Source organism: Lygodium microphyllum, chromosome 9 (genome assembly GCF_053477565.2).
Source record: "Lygodium microphyllum isolate KBCC chromosome 9, Lygodium_microphyllum_v1.1.10, whole genome shotgun sequence".
Taxonomy (NCBI): Eukaryota; Viridiplantae; Streptophyta; class Polypodiopsida; order Schizaeales; family Lygodiaceae; genus Lygodium; species Lygodium microphyllum.
In genome coordinates, this window is record NC_141143.1 from 142573863 (window position 1) to 142593095 (window position 19233).

Consider the following 19233-nt stretch of genomic DNA (forward strand, 5'->3'; position numbering starts at 1 on the left):
TTGACCACGCCGGGAACGTGGACCGAACCCGCCACGAGAGGTCTCTCTGTTGAGTTCTACTTGGAGCAGGAGGACGCTTGGGTGCTAGGGGGGGCTCTGGCCGTAAATCCCTCACCTTTCGGGTCCTGCACAAGAGGCCAACGTGACTCGGGATTAGATCTCGAGGCCCGCATACTAGTTGACGGGCGGAAGCTTGGAATAGTGATCCTCCCTGGAGATTACTGGATAGCCTTCGGGTAGATTATGGACAAGCCTATGAGCGGAACTCCTTGTATTTCAAAGATAAAATGATGAAATATTAAAAGAACTTGCTTGATGTTGTTTTTCTATGTCACGTGATAAGATTACGTGAAGGAACTAGTGCTTAACAGGGTTAATTAAAGAAGCTGATTGTTATATGTCAAATTAATGTGTTAGATAATTACATAACTAAAACAAACCGAGGAAAGTGCGGAGGATGGGCCATGGGTCCGTCCTACGGTTGGGTGGTCCCGGTTAGCCGGGGACTTTTCTCAAAAATCTCGAAGAACAGCGGAATGATCATCATCATCAAAACGAATAACAAGAATGATGACCTAAAGTTACGTCTTACCCCATTTACGTTGTTTTAGGGGAACGGAATGGGACTATGCCTTATGGCAGAGAGGTTGAGCTTTGCATCCCTCTCGTTTCCCATTCTCCTTGAACCAAGTGCAGCGTGAATCCGCTTCGGACCTAGCATTTCTGCATAAAGTAGTTCGCTCGGGTCTGACGCTAGTTGCTGTTAGCTGATGACCCATCAGGAAAACCCTAATTCCGGTCGATCCTAAGTGGGAACGGCCAGGATACTTCTGCTACGTGGCAGACGCGGAAAGACCTAGATCGCGAAACCCATAACATTCCACGGGAGTGCCGGGCGGAGCTTTCTAGACATCCTTTCTGATGGACTGCTAAGACGTGTCTTGGATGATACTAGGGGACATGTTACAGTTGGTATCAGAGCCGACCAACAACGGAATTGTTTTTATGAGATCTCAATAAAATGAAATAAAGAAATTGTTGCTGTCCAAACATTTCCTCATCTTCAATGCGGTCTTGCAGAACTATGAAGTGTGGAACAAGTTTTTGGTGTTTCGGGTCATGTTTATGACTGCAATGCATTCTCCACTTTATAGACAAAGAATTGGGATGATGAACATCCTGGAGCAGATTTATAATCCATCACCTTTATACATAGAACGAAGATGGACGGGGTCTTCAGGAATCTACTACATAGCCGCCCACCGGTTTGCTTATCTACAGACCAACCTAAAGAGGATCAAGTGGTTGGAAGACTTGAAAGTCATGAAGCTGTTCATTTTTGTGGAAGCTCACGTAAATTCAACTTTACATATTCAAGGTCGGAGGGTTGAAATGAACTCATATGTATATGAGGAAGTAACCCGTGTAATCCAAGCCGACAGGATTAAAGTGTTGGGCCGCCATGAGAAGTATGGATTCCAACGAAAAGGGTATCCTGAACTTCCAATGAATTATCGATTCCTAAAGATCCATGACCCAAAACCCTACTATTACACAGTTCCTGTAGACAAATGCAATACAACGTTGTTCTCTCCAAACTGAATGTAATGATTGGATTATCATCACACGAGACGTTGTATAAGGCTACGCCTATGTAAATACAAATAAAGACTTCTTTTATCAATATCTGGCTGTGCATTAGAGTTGTTAAAAAAGTTAAGTAGCTTCATTATTTACGAGATAGCTGAACTAAAGATAAGCTAACGTCAATTATCATATAATAACGTTAAGAAAACTTTTAACCAGGCACAACCCCAGGTACAGGTTCCAAATTCGCCCCGTACATCAAGTACTACTGTGACCCAGGAGAAGAAGTTCCTCCTCAAGCAGATAAAGCCACCCGAGTTTGACGGGAGAGGCAGATTCGTCCAGTCTGATGCCAAAATTTGGATTGAATCCATGGAGGATTACTTTGAAGCAGCTGGTACTGCACCTACAAATCAAGCCATGCTCGCCAAGTTAAAACTCACCGGCGAAGCCAGACTTTGGTGGAAGCAATGGTGCAGGGATCAAGGGACTTCAGAGGGGTCCATTACCTGGGAGAAGTTGAAGAAAGCCGTGTAGGGAAGATATTTTCCACCTGCATATCGTACGCAGAAAATGAATGAGTTCTACGAGCTAAAACAGCTAGGACTCACCCTTGACGCATACTACTCTAAATTCGTCTCACTCTTAAAGTATGCGCCACAAATGGACATGACACAGCAGGTGTCCTATTGAGGCAAACGCACCAAGAGTCGGGACTTTGGACCGACTTCTATTCTTTCAGAAGCTGCAACTCATATTGGCGACAATCTCTCACCTTGTCTCTCACGCTCCGCTCTAACTAACCAAGCATTCTCCTCTCCAACCCAAGGAAGCAAGAACACAAGACTAGCTCGAGTTGTAGTGAACTCACCTAACTTACCTTTCAAAGGCTCGAAGATAGTTCCACGACCACGATCAACACGATCCGATGCCGTCGCTCCTTCGCATCCACCACCAAGCACACCAACGAGTCGAAGAGCTAGTAGAGACGACAAGAAAAGCAAGAAGACGACAAAGAGCTTCACCTTCCCTGAGTCCCTCGCTCAACACACCTCCCACTCTCTCCCTCTCAGTCACTCTCAACACAATGGAAGCAAGATGATAGAATAGAAAGATTGAATGGTTGCACTAACAGAGCTTCCGCAGCATGAATGTGCCAAAAAGGGTGAATACAACTGAGACCTCCCACCCTTATATAGACATAGAATTAGGGTTAGGGTTAGGGTTTGCGCCCCTTTTGCATTTAGGGTTTCCACAACTGTGAATTAGGGTTTGCACCCTCTTTGGGCATCCTACCCACATAGTGGGCTTTAGGCTGGTCAATCCTTGAAACATGCTTGAACCTTAGCCTAAATAGACCAAGCCTACACTATTCTAATCACAATTACATGTGCGCAACCCACACAACACATGTGGGTGCGACAAATACAGCTACGGGTGATAAATACAATGTGCACGGGAGTGAGCCCGCCGGCTCTCACAAAATAATACAACCATGATAGTCTGATGATGTCCATGAGTAAAAAGTAATACACAAGTGTCCAAAGTAATACAATGAAGCTCCACAAAATAGTAATCCACCAAAAAATAGTATCCAACACTTGCACTTCCTGCAGCCTTCTCAAAATACCGTTAACATTATTCCCCCCCTAGACGAGTGCTAGTCCCAGGACACTCACGTCGTAGGTAGCATGCTGTAGCTTGCACCGAAGACGCGGAATGCTGGGAACAGTCCTGATCAAGTAGTAGTCCTAATGGAGAAGAAATGGATGTGGCTGATGAAGAACGGTGGTTGTTGAAGATGAGGATGTTGCCTGCTGTGGGTGGTACAAATGATGTTGCTCAAATTGTGGTAGATGGTGAGACTGATGATGTTGCTGGTGACAAATCCTGTAAAAGTTGGCTATGCTGAAGATACACTTGACTATTGATCCTTCTGATGAATAGAACTTGAATGGTCATTGGAAAATGGAATAGAGGTCGTAGAAGATGGGAGATGCAATGTTGATGTAGAAGTGATGCATATGATTCTCCACAACTCGAATACCTGCAAAGTAAAACCTCACGTGCAGTCACTCCCTAAGGGAAAAGTGCTAGTCTTCTGATCGTGCACAGGACATATGATGATGTTGGTTTGAGAGATGGGTCGAACTCCAGGCAAGCCTGAAGTGTTGTCCCACACTTGAGGACCCAAAACCATGAATAGGTTATGGTACAAATACTATAGTGAGTGCACGTGCATACATAGTCTAATACATAGGTAGAAGACTTCTCCATGGGTGCTTCTGTTGATGATGATGCTCGATGATGAGGAAGCAAGGGAGCTTGATCTGATGAAGATGGAAAGAATGGTAGGTACTGAGAAAAAAAGGTTGTTGTTGAAGATGCATGGGAGACACCTAAGTGGGATAGATAAAGGAATTCTTGAAGCGCATGGTTCTACACTGGATCAACCACATGTGGTAGGTGATCTGAGGTGATGTGGTGTTATTGAGATAAATGAAGTAGAAATGAAAAGTGCACGTGACTCAGGGAGACAGGTCTAACCTAGGCGAGCCGAGACTCCCTAGGTATGTCCTGACCTTGATGTGCCCTAAGCAAATGTGTGGGGAAATGGAAAAAGGGCTAGGGGGTTAGAGACGAAGCCAGCCGACCAAAACCACTGGACGCATCCAACTTGAGGACCCCTAGGTGCAGTGCAGTGCATATATATACATATTTATTTATTTATTTATTTTTTCTTTTTTTCTTTTTTTCTTTTTTTCTTTTTTTCTTTTTTTCTTTCTCTTTTTTCTTTTTTTCCATCATGTGATGCATAAGGGAGTCACTCCTCAGGAAGTGGCTGCAAGGTAAGTGAAAGACACCCTTTGCTCAAAAGATATGGCTTAAGAAAGGTTCGGAGATAAATGGGTGATTCTGGATAAAAAGGATGGGTACACCGAGCAAATCTGCTATCCACCATTTCCTCAAGCAAGGCTATGTAGTAAAAGGGGAATCATACAGCTCGAAGAAGAAGTATTGCCATGGCAATGCGGTCAATCCCTGTGTTGATGTCGAAGAATAAGGGTGGTAGGCCATCCTCATAGGGAGTCAGGCTGCTGTAAGAGCTTGACTATGAGGCGGAGATAATTGCAAGTGACTATGAAGGCAGGATCGGGGCAATTTGAGTAGAGTTTAAGGAAACTGTCAAAAGAGGGTAGCAGTTCACGCAACTGGAAGTGATAGATATCACTTTCATGCGGAGCATTGATATTGGGAATTTTGGGAAAGTTATGCCTGCCATGCTTCTAAGCATCATAGTTTCTGCCATACCTTCTCGGATAGGGGCAATGGAGTACATCTGTCTTCCGATTTGAGTAGCAAAAGGCGGAATGGGCCATTTCATCCGCTTCAAGGATAGGATATCGCCATTCTGGTTGAAGCTTCCACACCTCTCGTGGCTTCTCGGTGAGATACTCCCTCTTGTTCTTCTCCTTGGGAATCTTACAAGCTCCTTTCAAAGCTGACCTATCATGTTTCTTCAACCACTTCTTAGCAATCTTCTCTCCCACTTTAATAAGCTTTTGCACTGTACTGACTGGTAAGGGTGTTCTAAATTTGGCATCTCCATAGACATTGAAATAAAAAATGATGGTCTCCTCCCTCGTCTACTTCTCATGATAGGTCTTAATGGGCTCATCTAGATCCTGTAATATTCCGCGTTAATAAAAATGAATTAGTTAATGGAAATTTTTTTATTCCCCCCTTATCCCTCCAGCCGACTGACGAGCTGGAGGGGGAGGGGAATAGAAGGAGCTATAAGCTCCTTGGTGGAGCCTTATGGAGGGAGGGGGACCATGCGTGATGACATGCCGGGAGGAAAGATCCCCCTCCCCTCCACTATTTAAAGGAGGGCTGAGCCGTGTGAGAGGGAGAGCTACAGAGGGTGCAGGCTGAGAGGAAACTTTGCCATCGAGAGGGAAAGAGTGGAGATATTGCCACTGTGTGGTCGTGAGGGAGGAGGAAAGTCGCCACTGCCAATCATCACGCCGACATCTGCCCTCCACCACATCGCCATCTACTGTCGCAATCCGCCCCGGTCCGTTTAGCACGCCGCCGTTGATTCGTTATTTCCTTCCTCCCATGTGGGCCCCAGAAGCTTTAGAAGCTTCTTGGGGAAGCTTCTAAAGCCCTTAATAGGCCCCCCTTCCTGTGGCTCTTGAAACCCCCTTCCCCGTGTTTTAAAATTTCTCTTAACCCCCCTTCCTTTGTGCTCTTGAAACCCCCCTCCCTCGAGATTTTCCCTAAGGGTCCTTAGGCCCTTACCTATAGTCTTTAAAGCTACTTTCCCCCCCCCCCCATGTTTTAAACCCCTAGGCCCCTTTTTCCACCCCCTCAAAAGCTTTTTCCCTATAGTTTTTTTTTTTTGTTGTAAGTTCTCCCTTAAAGGGCCTTATTTCCCTCCCCCGTATCTCAAAATCCCCCCTAAGGGCTCCCCCCTTAGCCTTTCCTTTCCCCATGAAAAATACCCTTGGGGCTTTGTTTTTTGTTTTCCCCCCACTCGCAAAAGGAAAGAGAGTGTTGAGGGTCTTTTTTTAACACCTCCCTTTCCCACTCAAAAACCCTCATAAGGGATTCCACACTTTTATTTTATTCTTTGTTTGTGCGAGTTTTACAAGGCCATTAAGCCCCTCCTATGGCTTTAATGGGTCTTATCCGCAAAAGATTGTGAATCACCCCCTTCTGAATTCCCTACTTCAAGGAAGAAGCCTTCTAAAACTACTTTCGACGGATGGTGCAAGTTATTGCAAAAGGGAGCCATGGTGGAATTTCAAAAGGAATTGTAAAGCTACTTCCACGACGACGAAAAGACGACATCTACGATGTCGCCTAAGAAAGTCCAAGGTGTAGCTGCGGAAGGGTCATCTCCTGGTATCCATGTGGATATCTCACCCCAAAACCAGGTTTTTTTCTCTTGGCTTTAATTCGGTTTTAAGTCGATCATGCAAAGGAAAAAAGTGAAGGATAGGATATATTTGTTCGAGTTATTTGTAACGAAGGAATTTAGCTTAGGAATGACGATGTATAGAATTTAACTTTCTTCAAATTGCATCAAGCATTATAAAATTACAAGCAAGATTAACCAATTACTATAGTAATATATTCCTAAAGTGTAGAAATTATATCTTGCACCATTAGTCTTATTCCTTTCGCAACGATTCATGGTAAATGGCTAAATTCAAGAAAGGTGTCTTTCGATGCTCAAATTACTAGGGAGTTATCTTTGCTAGTTGCACATCTTAGCAAGGAAATTGTCGTTATTTGGCATGAGATCATCTTTAAAGAAAACAGAAGTTAAATGTTAGGAATTAACAAGTATAAAAATTAGATATACGAACTCATTTGGAAAGAAAATGAAAAAGGGGATTGCTGGATGACACTCTATTAACATTTTTCCCTTGCTATTTGAGGAATTGGGACTAATAAAGAGTGTATACACCAATTTCACAGCTAGGCCTTTTTGTCCCAAGGAGTATTGTCACTCTTTGTATCACCTTGGCATTATGCTATATGCCAAATTAAACTATATTGATTGGGAAAGTAAATTGTCACAAGGATAGTAAAACCATGACAAGACGATTAATATTACCTTCCAAGAGTTAATTAAACCAATCTAAACATAGAAACATTCATACCCTAAACACTTGACTACTTTCCTTACCGTAGGGACAATAAATTCATAAAGATAAGAAACTAGGGTTTGTCCCTAAGGTTCTTAAATGAAAAAACCCTAGGCCTGACATACGTCAGCTTAAAGAATCTAAACACATTATCCCATCGTAGGACTTGCGCGACATGTATGAAATCATTTAGTCTTGTGATTGATTCACAAGGGAAAAGGGTAAAAACCCTCATCAAGGACGGCAGATCCCTACGCAAGTTATCTTGCAAAAAGATGTATTTTTGGATATCCTTCTAAATAAAGAGAGTTGTAAACCAGAAACTAGCACATCTAAGGCACTTTAGGGATTAACCAAATTGGGTATGCCCTACATCGGAGTGTAAGAGATCTTGCCAAGTTACAAGACACCTTGGGAACGAGTGCTAGTACACTCGAAAAGGAAAGAACACTTCCTTAGCAGTTTGCCAAACAACTTGGTTGATTAACAGAAATGTTTGTGCTTGCTAGAGATTTTAGAGCTCTGTTTGAAATATAAATTACAAATTAAATGAGTACCTATACTTCAGGTTAAAGGCCTGAAGGGAGAGGCAGCTTCAGTTACCCCCGACTGCGTGCCTGACCCTAACCAAGGGGGTTGTTGACCGCGCCGGGAACGTGGACCGAACCCGCCGCGAGAGGTCTCTCCGTTGAGTTCTACTTGGAGCAGGAGGATGCTTGGGTGCCAGGGGGGGCTCGGGCCATAAATCCCTCGCCTTTCGGGTCCTGCACAAGAGGCTAACGTGACTCGGGATTGGATCTCGAGGCCCGCATACTAGTTGACGGGCGGAAGCTTGGAATACTGATCCCTGGAGATTGCTGGTTAGCCTTCGGGCAGATTATGGACAAGCCTACGGGCGAAACTCCTTGTATTTCAAAGATAAAATGATGAAATGTTAAAGGAACTTGCTTGATGTTGGTTTTCTATGTTACATGATAAGATTACATGAAGGAACCAGTGCTTAACAAGGTTAATTAAAGAAGCTGATTGTTATATGTCAAATTAATGTGATAGATAATTACATAACTAAAAAGAAACCAAGGAAAGTGCGGAGGATGGGCCATGGGTCCGTCCTACGGTTGGGTGGTCCCGATTAGCCAGGAACTTTTCTCAAAAATCTCAAAGAACAGCGGAATGATCATCATCATCAAAATGAATAACGAGAACGATGACCTAAAGCTACGTCTTACCCGATTTACACTGTTTTAGGGGAACGGAATGGGACTATGCCTTATGGCAGAGAGGTTGAGCTTTGCATCCCTCTCGTTTCCCATTCTCCTTAAACCAAGTGCAGCGTGAATCCGCTTCGGACCTAGCGTTTCTATGTAAAGTAGTTCGCTCGGGTTTGACGCTAGTTGCTGTTAGCTGATGACCCATTAGGAAAACCCTAATTCCGGTCGATCCTAAGTGGGAACGGCCAGGATACTTCTGCTACGTGGCAGACACGGAAAGACCTAGATCGTGAAACCCGTAACATTCCACGGGAGGGGAAAGACCTAGATCGCGAAACCCGTAACATTCCACGGGAGCGCCGGGCGGAGCTTTCTAGACATCCTTTCCGATGGACTACTAAGACGTGTCCTGGATGATACTAGGGGACACATTACAGATCCTCTCTCTGTGCCTCGATGCCTTGCATGTCAATGGAATACTTTGGCACATCCTCAAGGGTAGCCCTAAGAACGTGAACCGTCCTATCAAAGCGCTCTTGGAGCTCAAGTTCCTTGTCCGACACTGTTGGGGGTACCTGTATTTCCTCAGTAGCTCCATCTTCCTGCTTAGCAAAATCTTGAGGATCCATATAATCCTCAGAAGGAACCATATCTTCAAAAGGCTCTACTGCAATATGGTCTTCAACAAGTGTCTCATATTGTAAGTCACATGGCTCAGTAGATGTTGGCTGCATCATTTCTACATCCCTCAATTCTTGATCATTATAGCCCATGTCATGTAAATGATCAATCATCAGGCTGCTAGTTGGGTTTGAGGTCAACAACATGAGCTCCTTACCCTCGTCAAAAGCGGCTAAGGCACCGGTAGCAATTCCCAACTGAGCTTTGAGTTCCTCCACATCATCGCTGCTTTTGGATGATAAAGTGCAAATGGCCTGATGATAAAGCCCCTGCTATAATGATAGTGCATGTTGATAGGCAGTTGCATGAAGCTTAAACTGGCATTCCTTGTGAAGGGAATGAGCCAAGTCTGTGAGTAGCTGTTGTAACATCTCCTCGTAAGCTCTGTTAGCTTTTTCCTCAACTTGATTGATAGTAGTAGTCAGACTCATTGCAATTGTATCTTGCAACCCTGTAAAGGCTATCTTCATCTGCGTCTGAGTCCAATGTGCTTCTGACAACTCTCTGGTGAGAGTTGATGTCCTTGCCTTTTCCTCCTTTAACTGAACCACAAGATCTGCAACCTGAGCACAGAGAATTTCTGCAACCTGAGCACTGAGAATTTCTTCCCTTTTCCTCAGGACCTCAACTTCTTGCAACTGTTCCCTTAGCCCCTCCATCTCCTTATTGTTCTCCACAATCTGAGTCTGTAAGTCGTGTAACTGCTGGATTGAGTGTTTCAAAAATTCTTGATGAGATGATCTCTCTGCCCCATACTTCTTTTGTAATTCCAATTTTTCCAGAATTGCTTGATCCTTGTCCTGTTTCAACTCTTCACATAAGAGCTCTAATATGGTAAGACCATCCAAATTTGCTGATGTCCTTCTTGTGCAAACTTTTGAACTAGTGGTAGTCTCATCCGGTCACAGCTTCTCTACACTAGAAGTGACTGTAATTTCTTCATTCTGTCTACCATGTTCCAACATGTTTATCTGGGCTTGCATGGTTTGTAAAGCGGTCATGAGCATCTGAAAATCTCTTGGACCAATCACCGATTGTTTTCCTTGAGTCTTTCCCTTTCCTTTCTTAGAATCTCTAGGTTTCCTAGCAACGTCTTCTTCAACTTCTTGTGGAGCGGAGGCTTCCTTCCCTCTCATGTCCTTAATGGATGATTCTTGTATGGTTGTGGCTTGATTCTTCTTTTCCTTGTGGAGAGCTTCCCCCAAGTGTTGTGCATTCTCTAGCGACTCCTCGATTGCTACGTGGTGCTCTGTCTTAAATTTTCCTTTCTTACTCTTTTTTTAACCCATCTTCTTTAGTGAACTCTCAACACTTGGCTCTTGTTCCTCCCTTGGTCGTTTGTCCTTCAGTTGACCCATCTCAGCAACTGCGGGTGTCACCTGAAAGGGCTCGGAGAGTCCCAAGGCTGTGGTGATGACCTTACTGAGTGCACCACCGTAATTTATCATGCATATCTTGGCCTCAGTAGTGGTGAGTCTCCCTTCAGGAGTTTTAGGAAGAGTCTCATGTGCCTTGGTAAGGGATTCACAAATCTGATCCATCCAAAACTTATTTAAATCCTCATCAAGTATCCTATCTGATAAGATATCTTCCATGAAGCCCTTGGGTATTCTCCCTGCACGAGTGCTGGTTTTGTTGTAGGTAAACAAATGGTGAAACACCTGTGCAGTGGCTCTAAGATCCAACTCCTCAATGGTAAAGAACAATAGACCACCAGTAGTAACATTAGGCTTACCCTCCCACCTTTGATCCACTAGATGAGTTTTACTAGCTTTACCATGCCCTCTTGACCCTTGACAAAGACCTAAGGCTTGTTCTATCAGCTTAGAAGTAAGTGCTACCTCCCCAAATTTTTGCTCTTTTTCATCCCAATAGCTCATCCTACTTGTTTTAGTCTTAGGATCATAGTTTTAAACAAAGTTGTAGCAATTGGCAAAGTGAATAGGCCCATTGGTTGCTCTAATATAGTCGATTAGCCCACATTTAGCCACCAACTCCCCAATTTTAGGATATCTGTTGACAATATTCTCCAAGTTGGTAAGTTGACGAAACTTCAAGGCCCCAAAACTTCATATGCTGGTCTCTAGACCAAACTCCTTGCATTGCTCCATAGTGAATACTCCCCTGTCCTCATAATGATGATCCCTGACAGCCACCAATGTCGACATTGTAGACATTTCAAACTGTGAACCTGTCATCTGCTTAATCAAAAGAAAAGACCACATCTTGAGAAATTCTAGCTAACCATCACACAAAATATAAAAGTCAAACTATACCTTTGCCTTTTTATAAAAATAATGCCAAAATGGATTGCCTTTGCCTTTTTATAAAAATAATGCCAAAATGGATTGCCAATTTCCCTCCTGCAACAAAAAGACCTAGCAAGCTTCCTAGCTTGCAGGGGTAAGTGACAAAGGATGGAAAAGATGACAGGGCAACACAAAAAGGAAAAAGAAAAAGAAGATGAAGTATGGACAAAGAAAATGGAAAGACAACTAGGTGGACGGGGAAAATGAAGGAAGGATGGACTTCCACCAAGCGTAAAAGTTGGGGTTATACTCCAATTCTGCAAATGTATCAAGGTCAAATGGGCGCATAGCCAAACCACACAAATAAGTGGTAATATCTGTGAGGAGACATGGACTAGCAAAGCGACTAGCCACATGTAGTTCCTCTGCCGGTAGAATTTTATTAAACAGGGGATGGTGTTGCAAATTGGAAGGCACTTCTAGGTCACGATCCAAAATGATGGCATGGAGTGAAACAGGAGAATGATATGTAGGATCAGACCGAAGGTTACTAATGGCGCGTCGTTGCTCGGCAGTGGTCATCAGACGACTGCCAGCCTGAGCAATCTCAAGCCGATGGTTATACCAGAGGCGTAAGAAAAGACTAGAAGTGGTTTGTTTGGTGGTAAGAGCTGCAAGCTCGGCGGAATCAACACATTTGGTCACTGGAGCATAAGAAGAGATTAATCGGGAGGACTGGAGACGCTTCTGAGGAAGAGTCTTGACGTACTCAGCCTGCACCAAGAGACTTTTGCGGAAGAGATGTTCATGCTCCTCCCACGTGGGATTCCATCGAGTAGCAAGTTCAAGTGCCTCATTGTCGGCAAGGCCGAGGTCAATCATAGCAAACAATTTCACAAAGGTGGTAAAGATAGAATCGAATTGGAGTAACCAACTAGCGTCGGAGGAGTTGTCCTTGGTGGCCAAGTCCGCAGCCATGCCACTAAGAGAGCGGCGAATGAGCAGAGGTTTTAGACCAGAAGGGGGATCAGGAGCGGTGGAACTAGTCTGAAGATGAGGTGGAACCGGGTCCCCGTGTTCATGTTGGAGTTTAGCTTGGGCTGCCTGATCCAACTGGTGGACTGGCCGAGAGAGATTGGAAGAGGAGGATGCCTCAGAGGAAGCTGAGGGCCCAAGGGAAGGTGTGAGAAGAGGGTCAAGAGGGGGTTCTAGAGCGAAAGATGGAGATGAGGAGACAGAGGAAGGTAGTGGAAATGACTTCTTATTAGGAGGTGGTTGGTTAAGGGAAGCGGAATGGGGCGTAGACTCTGAGACAGGGTGAGTGGAGGTAGGAAGGAATGAGAAACCCGCGGCTAAGACATTCGGCGCTTCGAGCAGCCTGGAGGAACGGTGGATGAAGCCCAAGAAAAAGGGATAGATGAGAAGTTAGATCGTTTGGGAATCCAAATGTAGGTGTTACCCTGGTAATAGCCCTGAGCCTCCAAGAGAGCACATGCCACCCAACACAAGGAAATTGTGGGCTTTGGAGGAGTTCGATGACGTCGACTCGGTTGCCGATGCAACGGCTTTGAGGGTGGTGAAGGTGGAAATGGAGGTGGTGAGGGGAGGCGAGGTCGCCACTGGAAGTGAGGAAACTTCATAGGTGTGGGTTTTGAGGCGCGACTAACAGGAGTAGCATGGTGATGTTGGGCTTGCAGCAACTGATGAAATAAGGAACTACCGGACTGAGAAGGGGTGGGAAGAGGAATTGGCATTGGCCCCGCAGAAAGATCCCCTTTACTGAAAGCAGAAACTACATGGGCACCTCGAAACTGCAATGTAATGCGCTGATCAACATAGTTGATAGTGCATGGAACCTGATACTTGAAAGGTCGGTCCAAGAGAAGTTCCTTGCCCACATCTTCGCGGTTCGGAAGAACATAAAAAAGAAGAGGGATGCTCTCAGTTGCAATAGTAAGCAAAAGCTTACATTTACCCAAGAGCGATTAAGGTTGGCCACCATAGGGGTTAAGCTTAGTGTGAGTGGGTGTCAAGGTGGGTTGGCCCAAATCCATCCAGAGGTTATATGGAAGGGTGTTGAAGTCAAAACCTTCATCAATGAGAGCGTCAGCAGTGACCTGCTTGGCAGCAGTCACCTGCTTGGCAGCAGTCAAATGGATTCAAAGGAAAGCCGGGGGAATGTCAAGGTTATCCTCAGGGTCAAGTAAAGAAATGGAAACAGCTCGTACATTAAAAAATGAAGAGGAATTCTGTGTGGTGCTAGATGAAGCCAACTTATGAGCATCTGCCTTCTGCTCAAGTTGCTCATACTAGGTTTGTTCAGCCACCATGACCGCACTGACAGGAACATCAGGAGGGTGCATGGGGACAAGCAATTCCGCCAAGTATCACAACCAGGTCATGATGACAATATGGCAAGTAAGGACGGCACTTGATACCAATACTTAAAGCAAGAGGTTCAAATTTAGAATGTGAGTAAAACAAGTGGGAGTGAAGCTTAAGGCATAGGTTAAGAAACTATGGGTGGGAATGTCATTGAGAGTTAAGAGACGATGAGTGAGTAGGGATGAGTGAGAGATGAGTGGAGAAGTAAGTGGGGGATTAGTGAGAGAGGAGTATGAGTGAGGGGTGATTGGTGCAAGTGATAATTAGGGTTTGTGAGGGATTAGGGTTGGGGTGGTACTAGTGAGTGATAAGAGGTAGTGCGAGTGAATAAGGTGCTAGGTGGGTGCGAATGAGGTGGTGCGAATGAGTATGACCTAGGTGGTGCGAATGAGGTGGTGTGAATGAGTATGACCTAGGTGGTGTGAATGCAAATGAGGTGGTGCAAATGCGAATGAGGTGGTGCGAATGAGTGTGACCTAGGTGGTGCGAATGAGGTGGTGCGAATGAGTATGACCTAGGTGGTGCGAATGAGTGTGACCTAGGTGGTGCGAATGAGGTGGTGCGAATGAGTATGACCTAGGTGGTGCGAATGAGTATGACCTAGGTGGTGCGAATGAGGTGGTGCGAATGTGAATGACCTAGGTGGTGCGAATGAGGTGGTGCAAATGCGAATGAGGTGGTGCGAATGCGAATGAGGTGGTGCGAATGAGTATGACCTAGGTGGTGCGAATGAGGTGGTGCGAATGCGAATGAGGTGGTGCGAATGAGTATGACCTAGGTGGTGCGAATGAGGTGGTGCGAATGAGTGTGACCTAGGTGGTGCGAATGAGATGGTGCGAATGCGAATGAGGTGGTACAAATGCGAATGACCTAGGTGGTGCGAATGAGGTGGTGCGAATGCGAATGACCTAGTGCAAATGAGGTGGTGCGAGTTGTAAGATTGTGCAAACCCTAGGCGGTTCAAGGATGGTGGTGCAAGTAAGTGAGGTGGTGCGAGTTGATGTGTTAGAGCAAGGGTGAGAAAAAAAAAGAGAAAAAAAAAATATATATATATATATATATATATATCTTTCCTATTCCCCTACCGACCCTTCTGGCCGACTTCCCTACTTATTCTCGTTAATCCGCTTCTCCTTCTCAACTGCTTCCACTTCCCTTCTCTCCTAGTCTTCTTCCTCAACTTCTCATATTCTCCTATGCTTCCTCTTCTTCGTACTCTTATCTTCTTCTATCCCCTTCTTCTTATTCTTCTTATTCACCTTCTTCCCCTCTTTCTTCCACTTCTCTTATTCTTCTTCCTCACTCCTTCTTACTTTCTTCTTCTCTTGTTTTTCTATCCTCCTCTTCTTCTTCTTCTTCTATCGTTCTTCTATCTCAATCCTTGCATCTTCTTCTTCTTCTTCTTCTTCTTGTATTCTTCTTCTCTTCTTCTTACTCTTCTTCTTCTAGCTCTCTTCCTCACTACCTCTTGCCCTTCCTTTTTCTCTATTTCACCCTTTTTTCATCTATCTCTTCTTCTTCCCAACCATCTTCTATCTACTTCTTCTTGTCCTTCTTTGCTTTCTCCTTCCTCTACATCACAAGCCAATAACTTTAGAAGATGAGTACAAAGGCAAGCAGTATATTTGGTTAGATCTCAACCATAAACATGTATGTAATCAATGACAAAAGCAAGAACGATGAACCCTAATCTCCCAACGTTCCCACACAAGATGTCCAACAACAAGAAGAGCGCTTTGAGTTTTGAGTTTTGAGTTTTGTGCTTTCTTGTGTTTTTGTGTTTTAGAGTTTATGGTTTGTGTTTTCTTCTATTCTACCCTATTCCAATCTCAATCCAACAAACCGGTTCCTTCCGATTTGGCCCTTCCTAACCTAGCCACATGGGTTTCGGAAGCTAGCCACAAACGTGGATGATCGGAACCACATCGATCCTATCCACACCCATGCACAAGCCTCCTATTCCACCACACGGTGGGAGTGTGAGAACCTCGGCGGTTGCACCATCCTAAGTCCCGGCAATGGAACCAAAATGTTGAGGCAAACGCACCAACAGTCGGGACTTTGGACGGACTTCTATTCTTTCAGAAGCTGCAACTCACATTGGCGACAATCTCTCACCTTGTCTCTCACGCTCCGCTCTAACTAACCAAGCATTCTCCTCTCCAACCCAAGGAAGCAAGAACACAAGACTAGCTCGAGTTGTAGTGAACTCACCTAACTTACCTTTCAAAGGCTCGAAGATAGTTCCACAACCACGATCAACACGATCCATGCCGTCACTCCTTCGCATCCACCACCAAGCACACCAATGAGTCGAAGAGCTAGTAGAGACGATGAGAAAAGCAAGAAGACGATGAAGAGCTTCACCTTCCCTCAGTCCCTCGCTCAACACACCTCTCACTCTCTCCCTCTCAGTCACTCTCAACACAATGGAAGCAAGATGATAGAATAGAAAGATTGAATGGTTGCACTAAGAGAGCTTCCGCAGCATGAATGTGCCAAAAAGGGTGAATACAACTGAGACCTCCCAACCTTATATAGACATAGAATTAGGGTTAGGGTTAGGGTTTGCGCCCCTTTTGCATTTAGGGTCAGGGTTAGGGTTTGCGTCCCTTTTGCGTTTAGGGTTTCCACAACTGTGAATTAGGGTTTGCACCTGTTGAGTGTTGAAATGACTTGTTTTTTAGCTGATTTTTGTTGTTTTTGAGAGCTGAATGGTTGATTTTATGAGATGATTGATTGATTTGGAAGTGGTTTGAGAGTGTTTTGGATGATATTGATTGTGTTTTGGAAGATCATGATGTTTGTTGGTGGTTCTGTGATGTTCTGATAGGTTCTGATAGGTTCTGTATACCTTCTGTTTTGTTCTATTTTGCTCTGTTTTGGTTTGTTTTGTTCTGATTGTCTTCTGTAAGGAGGGATGGAGTATTGATTGATGAAGATTGAGATCTTGAGAAAGTTTATTGAATGGTTTGTGAGAGTTTGGAATGATTTGAGAATGAGTTATGTGGTTTTGATGACCTTCTGTAGGTCTTCTGTAGAGCTTCTGTCTCTGTTCTGTTCTGTACTGTAGCTGTTCTGGTACTGTTCTGTAGACTATTATGTATGCTTCTGTATGCATTGTGATGGATGAGAGTGTAGCTTCGGAAAGTTTTCTAGCCTTGGAAAGAGGTGAATACAAGTGCAAAAGAGCTGAAAGAAGTGGAAGAAGTAGCTGCTAAAGACTCAAGTGAAGACTAGAGTGAAGTGACCGTAGTGAGCTATGAAAGGACACTGTAGTGGCTCTGGTGACTCTTCATATCAGACATACCTCTTGGGAGGGGTATCCACGACCTAAGAAGGATTATTGAGAGTGAATTTTGAGAGATTGTAGTGAGGACATGATGTATTATTGATGGAGAGAGAGAGAGAGAGTCAGAGATAGCCAATTCTACTCAAACAAAGTGATTGTATATGAGAGATTGAGAGAGAAGACTATGAAGATATTGAAGATGAATACTATGTGATGTATGGTGTATTCCTTTACTTTCTTTGTTCTATTGATGGATTTTGTGAAGATGTTGAAGAATATGGTTGATTCTATTAAAAACCGTGGGAGATCTACATGATGCTGTATGAAGATTTGTTGTGCCTGGTGTTCTTTTCTTCATTGTGATCATATGAAACATGATAAACAAGCTTGTTGATGTTACAAGATAGATTTTCTTGCAAGAGAATTCCCTTTTCCTTGGTGTTCCTCTTGGGGCTCCATGTTTTTGGTGCGCAGCCGGGGAAACTTGCCATCAACAAGCACCAGAAGAGGCTGAAAATGAAGGAATTGGCATTGCCAAGAAGAGAAGAATTCAATGGATGTTTGTAAAGTTCCTTCTTCCACTGAAGAGTTGGAATTCCTCATAATCAAAGCCACTTTCCACAAGAAGTTCATCCCACAATGGCGGAAACACATCACCATCATGATGCATGCTCTATGTGGTGGACAGTTTCCTCTTCCTATTGAAGCAGCAGAAACTTGCATCTTGGTGGCAAACTGTTTGGGAATAAACTGAAGAGCAGAAACAGAGAGAATGACCATCCATGGAATATTTGGCATTCATTGAAAAGTTTCCAGACAACATGAAGTGGGAGATTGTGAAGAGGCTTCAGGAGTCTTGGTCTGTGGAGGTTCACAGGGACAAGAAGGAAAAGAGTTGGAATTTGTTCGTGGATGCTCAACAGCAAGATACATGAGATGCTTGGTTGTAATATTCCCACTCGTGAATATTGATTTCCCGCACACTGCGTAAACCTCGTGCAAAGGTTATCTTTCATATTGGAATTTCCGGCAGTGTAATCTGTAACCTGCACGCGAGAAATCGAGACCTCCGCATTGGCAAAGCAAGCCCGAGGGTTCAAATCCGCAATTCACACGTAAACACCCTCTTGGGAGGGGCAAAATGGATATTATTAAAGCAAATTTTTTTATATTTATCCCTTTCCCCCAGCCAATGCACGGCTGGAGGAGAGGGAGTGTGGGGGGATGGGCTTGGTGGAGTTGTGGGCTGCATGAGGAGGGGGGAAGCCATGCAGTGGCCATGTGGTGGAGCTCTCCTCTCCCCCCCCCTTGTCCTATAAATACACCCTCTAAGGTGTGAATAGGGGAAGGAGGGGACAAACGGCTGCTGCCATCGTCGTGCTAGGAAGGAGGAAAAGAAGGCTGCATGGAGAGAAGGGGCCAATCAGTAGAGGCTGCAGTGCTGCATGATCAGAGGAAGAGGACGAAACTTGTCGCTGCTTTCCACCTTCATCCCCCCACCACACGTGACCCTCCCTGTGGCACGAATTGGAAGAGAGGAGGATCAAAGGCACAAAAAGGAGCCAGAGCCTCATGGGTGTGAGGGAAAGGATGATAGAAGGGAAAAACGAAGGGAGAGAAAGGAGAGTGACCACTGTTGCAGCCAAGGAGATCGCCACCACAATCCGCCAGGCCACCGCCAACCTTCCGCCGTCATATCGCCAGCAATCCCCCCTTTTTTGTCGTCGATTTCACACCAATCATTGGCCCCCCATGTCTTCTGGATAGAACAGAAGCTTTTTCGAAGCTTCTTGAGAAGCTTCTAAGGGTGGCTTCCATAAGCCCCATTCCCACAAGCCTTTCCGAGTTGCTTTCAAAACCCCGTTTCGGTGAAGGAATTTCCTACGTACAAGGGAGAAGGCAGATCTTGAGGCTGTTCGGAGAACACGTAGAAGCGAGAGCAATTCACGGAGTTCAATTCATCAACGATGGCTCCCAAGAAGACGCAAGGCGCACTTGCGGGAGGTTCTTCTCCTAGCATTCACGTGGACATCTCCCCGAGCCCACAAACCCAGGTTTTTACTATTGTGATTCCATACAAAAGTAATGCATTAAGCATGATAACTTCATGGATTAGGTAGCACCCGTGCATGTTCAAATTCACCTAGCCTAGTTAAATGAAATTGGGA

General features: G+C 44.7%; 1 protein-coding gene across 2 annotated transcripts in view; it reads left to right on the forward strand.

The window, feature by feature from the left end:
* Positions 1 to 19233, forward strand: part of LOC148031664 (phospholipase A1-Igamma1, chloroplastic-like) — an 81118-nt gene that overhangs the window by 35179 nt on the left and 26706 nt on the right. The window contains exon 2 of one of the 2 annotated variants that reach the window (XM_087685780.1): positions 16804 to 17238. The exons of the other annotated variant lie outside the window; for it this stretch is intronic. The gene's annotated coding sequence lies outside the window, so the exon portion shown is untranslated. Of the gene's footprint in view, positions 1 to 16803; positions 17239 to 19233 lie in introns of those variants that run through there. 2 annotated transcript variants of the gene reach the window in all.